Below are 13,970 nucleotides of genomic sequence, written 5' to 3'. Positions count from 1 at the left end.
AAAACATTAGAACGGAAGTTAGACTTCTCTGACTACAGAGATCTGCAAATTTCATTTATTAATCATTTCATCATAAAATTATACAAAATCTGAGAGTGAAATGAAACAAATTAATCTCCCTATGCATCAAGGTGGTAGCATAACCACACAGAGAAAAACTTAGGGCTGCCGAAACGTTGTAATGTGACTGCATATCTTAACAGGGCTACAGCCCAAGGACAAAACAACGGGGTTCTCAGCCATCATTCCTCCATTCCAAAACTACCATGTGTGTGTGTAACGTGGTACAAAGCCAAAAGTAAAAGTGATTAGTGTTGGTGGCAACTGGGGTCTGGGGCACAGGGAAAAGGACCTTGGGTTTATGTAAATAAATAATACTGAATTCAAAAGAGAAGTTAGCAAGTACCAACAGCTTATACTTTAAAAACGGCAAAAATGAGAAGGAAAGTTGTTTTTCAGTGCTATCTTTTGAAAGGTCTCGAAACAAGGACCAATCCAAAAGCAACCACTAGTCCCAGCAAGCTCCTAGATTGTGGTCTCTAAGCACCACTTTCCACTAAAGAAAATGACTCCCCCCATCCCCCATGGGTAATTCAGGTTTGGAGTAGGAAATATACAAAATGATCTGGGAATACCTTGTCATACTAAGAGAAAAAAAAACGAAAAAACAAACAAACAAACCAAAAAAAAACCCACCAAAACCAACCAACCAAACAAACAAACAAAAAAACCCCAGGAAATGCTAAGAAAGAACTCAGGAGTCAAATATGGGACAATATGAATGTCAAAAGTAACTGCAAGGGACCAAAAATACACCAAACATATCAAAATCCATAAGTACACAATAGCCGTCATTAATCATAGTTGGAGGATGCTAGGTTGCCAACTCATTTTACAATCTAGTAAGTAAGGGGCAAAAGAACAAATACATACCTTGCTTTTTGTATTCAACTGTACTTTAGGGTAACCAAATAATAAATGAAGGGGGATAGTCCAGAAAACAAATTAAGTAATAATACATCAATACTTCTTAACCATAAAGGAAATAATAGGTTTAGGCCTGGCTACTGCTCTCAAAAATGTGGTCTGAGAACTCCTGAAGTTCCCAACATTCTTTCAAGGGCTGTGTGAGGTCCTCTTTTCAACTACCTATCTGTGTGAGGCCATATTTTCTTCATAGCCTTCAACCAAAACAACTTATCACAACAAATGTAGAAACAGCTCTGAGAAAGCAGCTGTTTTCTCTTAAGTCAGACACCAAGTAGATTTGCAAAAATGTAAAACAGTAACAATAAAATTTTTAGAAATATACCTATTTTTCATAAATATCAAGTTATTTATGTTAGCAGGATCTGTTACTGATATTCCACTCTTTAAAAAGCATGCCTGCAACTGATTTAACCACTAATTCATGTGAAAAAGTGGGTTTGGGGAGGTCATCTAACAGTAGAAAACTGTACAGGATGATAACATTTCTTCAAGTATAGGTATGTGGGGAAAAAAAAAGGGGGGGGGTTTAATTACAAAGACTCAAACTGACCAGTGAAGTGCAACATATGAACATTCTTTTGGTCAAATGGAATCTTCTGAGCTAATGGTTTAAATAAAATCCACAGTGAGTCCATTTTTCTACTTGTTTTACAGGTTTGGGAATTATCTGTAATGAAAAAAACAAGCAAATATATCTCCTCCCACGTCACCCACTAACAGAAAAAGAAAAAGAAATTGGGGGTTCAGAGAAGTTAATAAGTCAATTCCAGTAGAGAGAATCAGAAAAGGTCTATAAAAGAAAACTGGGCTGCCATGTAGTGATGTGAAGTCCCATGATCCTCTGTAATTCAGAGTGAGCATATAACTTATGGTCCAAAGTGCAACAGTCTGAGAGTCAAATAAAATGGGGGTGTTATTACTAGTTATGCAGTAGGCACAAACTAGGACTGTACCAGGAAAACCAAGACACACAGTCACCCTACCTATGAAACATCAATTTTTAAATCATGTTTACAAAATACATTTAAGTCAATCCGTTGGGGTAAGTTTTCCACAGAAACACCTCCCTAATGAGCTCAGAAAACAAAGGTATTCTACACACGCGGAAATTACTTTTCCTCTCCACTGCTTGATATGTGCTTATTTCAGAGAGAGAGAAGCCCCTTCTCACTGTTGAGGGTATTCTGCAAATTTCCAGACATTTCTTTTCATAGCCTCTTTTACCATAAACCATGAAAGCCATATTTAACCAGAGCCTTCTCTAGAAATACAGGTCTTCATGGGAGCCTCCATACACGTGGCCTAGCAGATACCCACCCAGTTTATAAAAGAACACCTTATTCCTAGCAGCGCTTCTAACCTTAATGGTTAAGAAGGAAAGCAGCAAAATCATCCGGCTCAGTCAACCAGCCAAGGCTCCACAATAAGAGCCTGGGAGTTGGCATTAAAACCTACCTGTTCTAAGTGGTATGGCGACAGCCATTTCGGAGCTCCATATATGTAACCATGATTTTCATTTACAATTTTTTTTTTTTAAAGTAAAACCTGGCCTTAGTACTGTTTATATAATGTGCCACCAATAACGGGTGTAGTCTGTTTAATCTCTGAATAGATTTATGTCCCTTCATAGGTTTTAAAATAAAATATGCCCATATATGAAAATAAGTAGCAATTTAGTACGACTTTTAGCCTCTTCCTAAAATGTGCAGCTATCGCGTCAAGCTACCTTTATTTTGTTCTATTACTAGATAGGACATTAAAGTTCTAATTGCCTTAAGTAACACTAAACTTGTTTAGCAAGAATAAAAATAATTAAAAAGAGACTTAAAAAATTCATGAATTTGCTTCCGTATTTTCCTCACAGTTTTTTAAAAAAGGCATTCCACTGAATATTTTTCAGGCTACAGGCATAGACACATTAGGTTTGCATCACCCGAGTAGTCTGCACCATAGAAATTGAGAAAACAAAAATCTGCACATTCATCCAGCAATCTAATGCTACATTCGGCACACGATCAATCATACTACTTTCAAAAGACCTTCTCTTTTAGGTTACACTCTTTTGTCTTTAGAACTAAATAAAGTTTTAAAAAACTGCCCGCTAGATTCTATGCCAAATGTTTTAACAAACACATTCATCTTTTAAATAACCGTATCAATGTCTCTTTCCTTTTCTGTCTGACTTTTCTTACAAAACAAGTTTAACTCTAACAGCTCATGTTAATAAAGGAAAATGTAACACAAATGCAGAGACAATCTGATTACCAACAGGTCCTCCCAGGTTCTTCCTCCTAAGCAAAACCTTCCTTGGATACCAAGAATACCAAAACAGTTGATTACTAATCGATTATTAATTGCTGATCACTCGCCTTCACAGAAGTGTGAGAGAACAAATTGTATGTGTTGTGGCATGCACAGAGATCGGTAGAAGGAAACAGAGTTTCTCAACACAGGCCGAAGACTCTAACGGGGTAGGAAGAAAGAAACCATGGAGACAGAAAACAACCTCATAGAAAACTGATCAACTGGTGCAAATACGAAACAGTGAGGTCCATTTGGATATATATTACAATTAATGTCAACATTATTAAATATGCTAACACAACACTGGACCATGCCAACCAGGTCATAATTTCTAAGAATTACGAAATAACTCTTACTATATTCAGTAGTGCACAACATGCCTTATAAGATTACCAGGTTTTATTTGAGTCTTCACATGTCAGGAGTTGGGAGGAGAAAAGACCAGCCCTCTCAAGACAACAAACAAATTTTTTGGTTTGGAGGGGTGCAATGGGGGTAAAGGAAGTTTAAAGAACATAAATTATGCAGCCTGGAGAACTCCAAGGAATGGAATTTATATTTAAAAAATTAATTTCACCTCCACTAAGGTAAAGGGATAAAAACATATGAAGGTTTAATTTTTAACCATAAGTCTGAGTAACACAAATCTGCAATTCCCAATACAAACAGCAAATATTTCCCACAGAAGAGAGTACCTTCTTCAGCTAATAATATGGCGGCATCTGGTGTTAATAACGATCATGCCAATAGCCAGTGAAAATTAAGTATGCTTAACCTTTTTTTCTGTAAGGCTAAGAAGATGAAATGGTTAAGAAAGAGGCAAACACTGAAATTATAAAATCTCTCTCACTACTGACTTTTAAGAAAAAATAGCTCTGTGTTTATGTACACAAAAACAAACCCACAACCTAACAATAATAAAAATCATATTAGCCCATCCAATTTTCCCCCTTTGTCCTAGTTTCTTTTTTTGCTGGGGAGAGGCATTGTGGATAATAATAGCAGGAAATAAGGTGGAGCAGCTGCATAGGCAAGATGAAGTACAGTGCAGTGCTTCACCTCTAGCCTACTGCTGGCGAGGTCTTATTGAAAATGAGATTAGTTGTTTGTGGAGCCAAAGCAGCTACCAAACCTCTGGGATCAAAATATGCCCCCACCCTCCAACCACTTTTGCCAGGAACTTTTTAGGGCCTCTGGCAAGCTTCAGGCCATAGGAGCAATAGAGGTCACTTGAAGAGATTTCTATTTATTTGGGAACTGGTATGTGTGTGTGTGTGTGTCTGTGTGTGTGTGTACACATGCTCCACTGTGAGTGGTGTTAACCCTAGTGCTAGCAACGCAGGCCTTAGCACAGGTAAAGAAAACGGTCTCGAATGGAGGTTGGGGGTTGAACTCAATGGCTTCTATTTTAACCCCACAACTCTACGGAAAAAATCCATGTGAATGAGTTCTGAAGAAACGACTACCTGAAATTTCTGTAGTATAAAATAGAGCCCACTAAATTTCATGTTAATGTTGTTATTTCACTGATAAGAACCTTCTAGCTCAATGCAATAATTAGCCACTCAAATTTCCCTTTTTGGGTCAAAATACTGTATCACTACTGTCAAGACCATTACACAGAAAAATATAATGTTAAGTGGGTAACATATTTATCTTCTTTTTACAGAGGGAAATGACACAAAACTTGTCAGGTCTGCCTAATAATACAATGTGCATTAATAGCAGTTTGTTAGCCCGTTCACTGAAAACATTCCTTCTCTGCGAACAGCAATAGCTCTGAATCCAGAAGCAAAATTAGCATTCCAGCTCCCTTTATGGTCTCCTACAGTCGGGAGTTTTCGCTTGAAGGTTAGTTTAATAACACTGCGGTACAGGTGGCATCTCAATTCAAGCAACAGATGTGCTCTTGGAAAAACTGAGTCCAAGCCAATTATTTCTAAAAATCAAGTTCTTTAAAATATATTAAGCATTTAAAAAAATCTCAGCATATACTCCTTCATAAGGAGGAATCCTCTCGCAAATCCAGATCACTATCTGTCTGTGAACACAACTCTTTAATATTGTTTGTTTAAAAGAACAAGCACACGCATAAGGTGTCAGACATTCTAAAAGTAACCAAAAATAATGTTCAGGACACTGGTCCTTTTTAGTACTTGAATGAAATCTGCCACAGGGCCCCAAACTTTGGAATATTTTATTATGATTTGCTTAAAGGGCCAAATAACTGACAGATCTCTCCCAACTCTAAGATTCATAAACTGGATGCAACTACCCCACTTTTAAGCTGAGCACAAATGTTTCAAACAAGGTAGGGTCCACCCTAAAAGGTGGGGGGGGGGGGGGAGGGAGTACTCTCCAGGGAATATCAGGTTCTCAGGGAAGTCCAGATGAGATTCAAACAGTAGTAGTGGTCTTTCTTCAGTTAGCATTTTACATGATGGCGACCCAACCCTGAGAGCTGGAGGATGCGCTGCTATTGCTGATGTAAAAGTGGAGCTAACAATATCCAACTATTTCTCAAAAGGAAACAAATTAGCCTACATATTCTGGTCAAACCCCAATCCAAATGTGAGTAATGTATGTACTCAAATATAAAAGTTTTATTCAGCTAGAATATTCTTTTTCATTTCTAAGAATCAGAGGCCATAGAACTGGTCTCCTCTGGAGGTGACTTGTATTTAGGAGGCAAAGGGGGATGAGATTTTCTTTCTTTCTTTTTTTTAAAAAAGATTTATTTATTTATACAAGCAGGGGGTACAGGCCAGCAGTGTGGGAGGGTGAGAGAATTCACCAGAGACAGAGCCCGGAGCAGAACAGACAGAAGGATACTGCTGAGGGGAGCAGAGGGTGAGGCAGGAGGTCTGCCGCGCCATGTGGGAATCTCCCTAGCCGGCTGGGAATCGAACACGCACTGCAGAGGCTGCGGACAGATTCAACGCGCTGCGCCACCCGGGGAGGAGGAGGCCCCTGTATTTTCTTTTAATGTACAGAAAGCTTTGACTTTTTTTACTCCTGGAGGAGGGGACGGTTCCCAACCATGTATTAAGGAACATGTGAAATTTGGGGTTAAGAGATATGGTTGGCACAAATTCAATGCCTGAGTTTGAGTAGGAGCTACAAATGATTTCTTTAATTGTATGCCAAAGTGAATAATCTCTCAGGGAAAGGAACCTCCTCCTCCTGCCTTTCCTACCTCCTGCCCCTCCCCCACCAACAGAGCCGCCCCGCTGTGCAAAGAGCCCTTTGTCCTGCCCCGCACTTATCTTGCTGTTTGGCCATATTGACAGGCCAACTAGAGGCATAATAAGGGAGTCAGTCTGACATAAGCAGCTGGCAATTTGAAACAAAAATCTTCCTTTTCTGCTCAGACCAAACCCTGCTGCAGAGGTCTCTGGCTCCTCCCATGTTTCCATCTATTTTTCAAACACAGCAGCAAGGAATTTGGCATTTTCTCTTAATTAGGTAGCACAAATCAAAAACTTGGTTCCCTTGATAGAAACAAAATGCCTACATCCATGGCTTTTTTGGGTGATTCACAACACAAGCCAAGGAGCAGCCCCAGCTCTGGGTATATATACATGGCTAATATTGCTAAAGAAATTCTTATTACTTCAATTTGCCATCAAAACTCAGAGTTTTCATATTACAAGGAAGAGAGAAGGGCACAGACGAGAAAGCAGTCAGGCCAAGCCAACAGTCATACAAATCAGGCAAAAGTGGCTAATAATATCCATGTTTCAAGCATACTAAGACATTCCAATATGCAGAAAATTCCTTTTCCCTTTATATCAGAAGTGCTTAAAGTGAACCATACCTTACTCAGTTATTCGGGAAACAAAATCAGCATGTTGGAAAAACTGAGGCAGGATGGGATTACAAATTCCTTGCTCAGTGAGGGCGCTTCCAAAGTAAGCTGAGATTCAGCTTTTTTGTTCCTTTATTATCTCTCATCGTTCCCTTCATGAAGAATAAAGAGTGTGAGTATATTTTGTCAGAATAAGAGAATTGTCTGAAGCGATGCTTCCTAATAGTCCCTCCTCATGCCCCAAAACTTACTGGGTACCTTTAACTCAATTTAGAGTTAAAGATATACAGCAGGACAATTTTCCTAAGATGACCATTTAACAAAATAGGTATTGGTCAGTGAAGAAAACAACAGTATTCTCTCTGCTTTCATGAACTTCCCCAAAGTCTTTATCATAAGAGAAATCCACCACTGCATCAAGTGAGGTTAAAAATGCCATTTCACCACATATTTTGAAAATTTCCCAAGTGCCTCTGAAAGGATGCTTTTAATCAAATCACAGAGGAGCACAAGTTATATTACTAAATATACATTACCTCACATATTTTGCAGTCAGAGTTTTGTCTTATACAAAATACCCCATGTATAAGTTTTTAGCTTTCAATACCTGAAACAACTTATGAAAGAAATTTATTGCTAGGCCTTTTAGTTTCAAATTAAACCACCAAATCACCAGAATTGACTTGGGAATTACAGGAAAATTTTATTCTATTCATTATCTAATTTTTTCCCGAGAAGGTATATGCTGTAATCATTCACTCTTGTTAATTATGGCCTAAAGTTTCAAAAGTATTTCAACATGAAGAGGATAATGTAAAAGTAGTTACCTGTACATGTACATTTTTAAATTATGATTTTTCCATCCAAAACCAAAAAATGACATAGTCACTCTCCCCCAGAAAGGCCAGAATTAGTTCAGAAATAGACAGGTAAGTTCTTGGACACAAAACAACCTAAGAGGATACGTTTTTCAAGCATACTGGTGAAATAAATCCTAGAAAAAGGACCTCTATGATCGTTCAACAAATGATTACATCAGACTCAGGGGTTCCAAACAGGAAACACAAGTGAAAAAGCAATTATCTTATAAGGTAACTTTCATGTTATATAATACACTAAAAGATAATTATATCTAAACTCCATCAGAATGAGCAAAAACATTTTTATCTGGCATGGCCTCTTGTATGTGTGAAACCAGTTAAGAATGAGAACCACCTAAAATATTACAAAGTAATGGCTGTTTCGTTAGTCTGCTCGTGCCACCGAGACAATGCAAGCCACACTTATGAATGACAAAACTCATTTCCATTCCTTTTTGGTTCCCTGCCACAAACGCCAGAGTCACACTACACATATAGATGATTGAGGGATTTATGTACACTTACAAAACTGAACATATCAAAATTCTGAAGAAAAAATTATGTAAGATGCAAGAGTCTGGGGGGGGGGGGAAGAAAACAACACATGGGCATCTGCTACGTGTTGTACGTAACTGGTGGTATATTTGGGTGGTGGTTCTCCTGCAAGTACTTCCACACTCAACAGACTGTTCTGCTTAATCAGAGATCTTCCAAATATGCAGGAGCCATGGGGGAGGGGAGACCACAGAAGGGGCTCAGAGGCGGCCTGCTCGAGTATCCTCCACACCAGGACTTACTTGATTTCTGAATATTTCTCCCGGTCTGTCCTATATTTCCAGTGGATGCCAGCCAAATATACATCCATCCCTATGACCTCAGAAGACTATATCCCAAACATATAATGAATCAATTTTATAGGTCAAAAGCCAGAGAAATGCTCTGGAGAAATCTATTACTAATACAGAAACTAACAAAACACTTCTGAGGCTTATATTTAGAAATCATTCTGAAATGGCAGTTCTTTTTTCAGAATTTAAGACTCCAAATTTAGTAAACTGGAAAATTTCTATTCACTACGGTAAGAAAGGAAAAAGACACCACTAACAAAAAACTGATTCAGTGATCAAAGAGATGGAGGAAAATATGTCAGCTGCAGAAGAAAGAACTGCTACTTTCCCCAACATTGTGGTTCTCAGGAAGATCCTTAAAATTTTATTACGTTGGTCTTAAACAGATTGAAAAATTAAAACTCTTATGCAACTTTCAATGCCACCTAAGCATAAATTCCCAGATAAAAAACAAAAAATCTGCCTCAAACCAAAACTAAACAAAAAAGAAGTGTTTATGATCCAGTTTTCCAGATGCTAATATCCATAAATGGGTAGAACACTGTGAATTGCTACTTCCCATTCCCCTACCAACAACACGTAAACCAGCTCGGCAGCGACTATTCCCAGGAAAGCAAGGTTTCTTTAGCCCTGAAGCAGCCATCGCCTAAGTGCAGCTCCCTGCAGCCAACAGCATTAATGGACGCTGCACTGCTGTCCTTCCCTGGAGACAGCAGCCAGCACTACTCAAGCTTCTCACGTAGCAACCAGAGCTCCAGAGCCAGCAGCTGCTGCTGCCTCGTATACTCAACCCTGTGATCCAACCCCAAGGAACAACCTTCTCCTTACCCCACCCCCACTCCTTACACACTTTTTTTTGGGGGGAAGCAATGCTCCAGGCCAGGAAGGGGGGGAGGGCCAGGGGCTGGAATCACGCATTTTGAAAGAAACAGTCCTAAACTCACCCTTTTAGTTTGAAAACTAAGATTTTTTTTATTAGGAAAATCAACATCCACCAAATTCCAAATAACCGTTTTGATTAAGCCCGTAATGAAGTGGAGATCACGTTTTAGCCTAAAAGGCCAGATTTTCAGTCTTCTTTAGTCATTTAAATTTGCAGCTACAGGCAGAGACTATGTCATGTTCTACCAAAGGACACAATTCATTTTTCTATACAAAATGACGGTCTGGGTAAATCTTAGATTAACCCCACAACCGGCAAGAATTTTTGAAAACAGATCCTCTTGAGAAAGCCGGAAAAAATTCAATAAAATAAATCGCCTGAGTCCTCCTCTCGAGAGACCCAGAAACCTCTGATTATGTCTCTTCTGCGTGGCTCCAGCTCAGACTCCACATATCTAAAATTACCACTTTGAACTTTTCTCTGTGACCTAAAAACACTAATGACATGAAAACGAACCACCCGAAATTCCCCCGGGAGGGGGACACGGCCTCCCGGGGAGCTGCGCACCCCGAGCTGGGCGCCCGCGCGGAGGGCGCAGAGCGGGGCGCCCGCCCAACAAAGCGGCGCGCGTGACCTTGGCCCGCGGCTCGTCGCCCCACAACTTGCCCAGGCAGGGCCGCGGGAGGGCGCGGGGCCCGGCGCGCTCGGCCGGGGCGCGGGGCAGACAAAGCCCGGCGGGGCCGAGCCGGGCGCCCCGCGCGGGGCCGTGGGGAGGCGGGAGGCGCGGGGCGCGCACGCCCGGCCGGGGCCGCAGCGGCGGGCTCGGGGCGACGGGCTCCCGCGCAGCGGGGCGGGCCCGAGGGGCCTCCGCGCCCCACTTTCCCCTCCCGGGGCCGGGCTCGCTCGGGCGCATCCCCGGCCTGCGCGGGGCCGGCGCGGCGGCGCATTTTTCTGCCTTTAAAGACGCGCCCGGCCCGCGCTCCACGCCCAGGCGGGGCGCCCCGGGCTGGCGGCGCTCCAGCCCGGCCCCACGCCCGGCGGCCGCGTCGGGAGCCCGGCGGGCCGGGGCGCCGTGGGGGCGGCGGGCGGCCGGCGCTGTCAGCGGCCGGGTGGGGGCGGGGGCGCGGCGTGGAGGCAGCGCGGCCTGGGCGCCGGGCAGGGGCGCCGCGGGAGGGCGGGCGGGCGGGCGCGGGGGGGCGGCCCGGGAGGCCGGGCGCGGGGCCGCCGGGGCGCGGGGCTCCCGGGGCGCGGGGGGGCGGCGGGCCGGGCCGGGGCGCGCGGGCCGGGGGCGCCCCTGCCTGCCCGGGCCGCGGCCGGCGCGCCGCTTCCGGCGGACCCTTACCTCTCCCCGGCGGCCGGGCCGGGCCGGGCGGCGGCGCGCGGCGCTCCGGGCGGCGGCGGGGCGCGAGCTAGGCCCAGCGCGGCGCCACGGCGTTTCCTGGCCGGGAATGGCCCGAGCCCGGGAGTGGGGGCGGGGGCAGAAGGGCGGGGCGAGCGCGGGCGGGGCGGGGCCAGGGGAGGGGGCCGGCGCAGGGCGGCGGGCTGGCGGCCGGGCTGCGCGAGGCGCTGGGCGCAGGCGGGCGGCGGCCGCCCCTCCCCCGGCGGCGGCGGCGGCGGCGGCGGCGGCTCCCTCAGCCCGCGGCCCGAGCGGAAACGCCACTGACCGCACGGGGATTCCCGGCGCCGGCGCCAGGGGCGCCCGGGACACGCCCCCTCCCGGCGCGCCATTGGCCTCGCCGCCCGCCGCCCCGCGCCCATTGGCCAGCCCGCCGCCAATCAGCGGGCGCCGCCCGGGCCGCCCGGAGAAGAGGCTGTGCTCGGGGGCTCCGGCTCCTCAGAGAGCCGCGGCTAGGTAGGGGAGCGGGACTCCGGCGGGAGGGCGGGCCGGCGGCCGCGGGGCGCGGGGAGGGGCCCGGCCGGCGGGGGCGCCCTCCCCCGCGGGAAGTCGGCGCCCGGCGCCTGTTGCTGGAAGGGGAAGACGGGGCCGGGGGCGGCCGGGAGCGCGGTCCGCCCTGCGGCCCCCGGAGGGGGAGGGCGGAGGGAGCGGAACCGCGGTGGCCGGCGCGGCCCTTGCCCCCGCCGCGGAGACGCGCTTCCGGCCGGGCTCTCGCCCCTGATTGGCCGCGGCTCCTCCCGCCGTGTGTGAAAACACAAATGGCGGCTTTCGGTTGGAGCCGCGCGCCTGTCAGTCAGAGCCGCGGGAGTGCGCAGCCGCCGCGGGCCTCGCGCGGCCCCCTGGCGGGGCGGGGCGGGCGGGGCGGGAGGCGGGGGGCGCGGAGCGGGCCGGGCGGGCGCGGCCGGCCGGCCTCGGGGGGAGGGGAGGTCAGTGAAAGTGGCTCCCGCGCGGGCGTCCCGCCGCCTCCCCTTCCTCCGGGGGAGTCGGTTTACCCGCCGCCCGCGCGGCGGCAGCAGCTGATTGGCCGCGAGCCGGGGGGCGCCCCGGCGATTGGCTGGGGCCCGAGTGGGGACCGCGGACCGCGGCGCGCGGAGGCGCCGGTTGGTGCGGCCCGCGCCGCAGTGTCTGGCCCCGCGCCCCTGCGCGACGTGGCAGGAAGCGCGCCGGGGGGCGGGGGCGGGCGCGGGCGGCCCGGCCGGGGCTTCTGGGGGGGGCGGGCGCGGGGCCGCCCCGGGCGCCCCGGCTGAAGGACGCGACCGGCCCGACCTGCTCCGGGGCGGGGCGGGGCGCGGCGGGAGGGGCGTGCGCCCCCGAACTCGCGGCGCGGGGCGCTGCTGCAGAGGCGGGTGGGGCGCCGCAGCACCTTTCCGGGCGCTGTGGGCAGCCGCCCGCCCCGAGGACCGCCCTGGGCCCGGAAGGCTCCCCCGCCCCGCGCGCCCGCCGCCTCTCCCCGTGGGCGGCGCTCGGCCGCCTCCACCCGGGCCTGGGCGTTGTCCCGGCGCGAGCAGGTGGGGGCGGGGGCCCCCGCGGCCGGCGCGGGCTGGGGAGGGCGAGGGCCGCGGGGCTGCGGCGGGGCCGCGCGTTCCCGCCGCCTCGGGCCCGGGGAGCCGTCTGCCCGAGGGGCTGCGGGGCGGCGGGGCAAGGAACGACCGCGCCGGCTTTCTGCTCCCCCGCTTTGGAGACCCCGGCGGCACCGTCCCCGCCTAACGACTCGAGGCACATCTGAATCTCAGGCTCCCCGGCCCTCGCGCCCTCGGGGCCAGGCTGCTTAGCAACCGCCTACTTCGAGCCCTTTTGTTGTTGTTCTTGCTCAGCCGGTCCTCAGACTCCGCTGGGCTTTCTCCCTGTTGTGGGTCGCGCGGTGAGTCACGAAACCAGACAGATGGGTTCCCCAACTCACTGAGCCGGCCCGGCTCGGGCAGGGGCCTCGCTCTCAGCCCGCCGTGCAGTTCTTCCTTCCCTAGCACTTTTCTTCACTCTGTGCCTTGATTTTCCCTTTATCCTGTATCCCCAGCAGGGATTCTGCCGCTGCGCTTCGTCACAGCCCAGATGACCTTGACCAGTGCTTTTCCGGGAACTGAATGAGTTTTAGCTGTGGCATCTTATCACCGCCTCTGAACACCTCTCTATCCATCTCTCTGTTTCCTTTCTGTTCGGTTAGTACCCGGGCTCAGTTGCCCTAATGCGGATGACCTTCACACCTCTGTCTTCTGGTCCACCTTGATGTTGTCGGGACAGTTGTCCTAGCAAACAGCATGGAAGTGACTGCTGCGGCTGCCCACTCCTCATTACTTACAAGGTGAATTCCATCAGGGATGTGATAGGGAAGGGCTCTTCGTGAGCTAAACTGCTGGCAGTTTTTTTTCCCACTTGCCATGAAGTTCCACAAACACCCTACTCAGGTCGTGAATTGGTTGGTGTTTACCCACGTCCTTATCTGCACACCTCATGGCAAGGTGGTTCCTCCTGAAATGCTGCCCTTGGTGCTCTTTTGCCTGCAGAGGAAAGCTCAAATATCTCCCCTATGATCTTGCCTTCCATGAGTTATTGTCCTATAAATAGCCAGACTCCCCTATTAAAAAACTAGTGCTTTCTCCTGTTCCCATAGCTGGTTGAATCACAGTGCTTCAGGTCGTTGTCATTGCTTGTTTGAATTCTCTGACTATTCTGAGCTCCTTGAGGGTGCAGACTCTTGTTCAGTCTTGTACCACTAAGCTCCTGACACATTCCTTGATCTAACTAACCCTGAATAAAATGGAGCGAGGGACTTGCACATGTCCTTGTAAGATTTGTTAAGATTATTGGTCTTTCAAGCAGTTCTCTGCCTGCTTGTTGCTACCCTGGCATCAAGGTTCTGTACCACAGAACCTTCTGCAGTGAT

General features: G+C 48.4%; 1 protein-coding gene across 4 annotated transcripts in view; it reads right to left on the bottom strand.

Annotated features, from left to right (window-relative positions):
* SETD5 (SET domain containing 5) overlaps window positions 1-11,073 on the bottom strand; it is a 75,878-nt gene extending 64,805 nt beyond the window's left edge. The window contains exon 1 of one of the 4 annotated variants that reach the window (XM_054695687.1): window positions 11,036-11,073. The gene's annotated coding sequence lies outside the window, so the exon portion shown is untranslated. Of the gene's footprint in view, window positions 1-7,111; window positions 10,240-11,035 lie in introns of those variants that run through there. The other 3 variants (XM_037522188.2, XM_037522229.2, XM_037522246.2) reach the window with 3 other exon arrangements.
* Between the last annotated feature and the right edge of the window lie 2,897 nt (window positions 11,074-13,970).

The sequence above is a fragment of the Talpa occidentalis genome, unplaced genomic scaffold, assembly GCF_014898055.3.
Source record: "Talpa occidentalis isolate TD23 unplaced genomic scaffold, MPIMG_talOcc4v2.1 talOcc4.10, whole genome shotgun sequence".
In the NCBI taxonomy this organism is placed as follows: Eukaryota; Metazoa; Chordata; class Mammalia; order Eulipotyphla; family Talpidae; genus Talpa; species Talpa occidentalis.
Note: the sequence above shows the minus strand (reverse complement) of the source record. Positions and strands in the feature narration are given on the sequence as shown.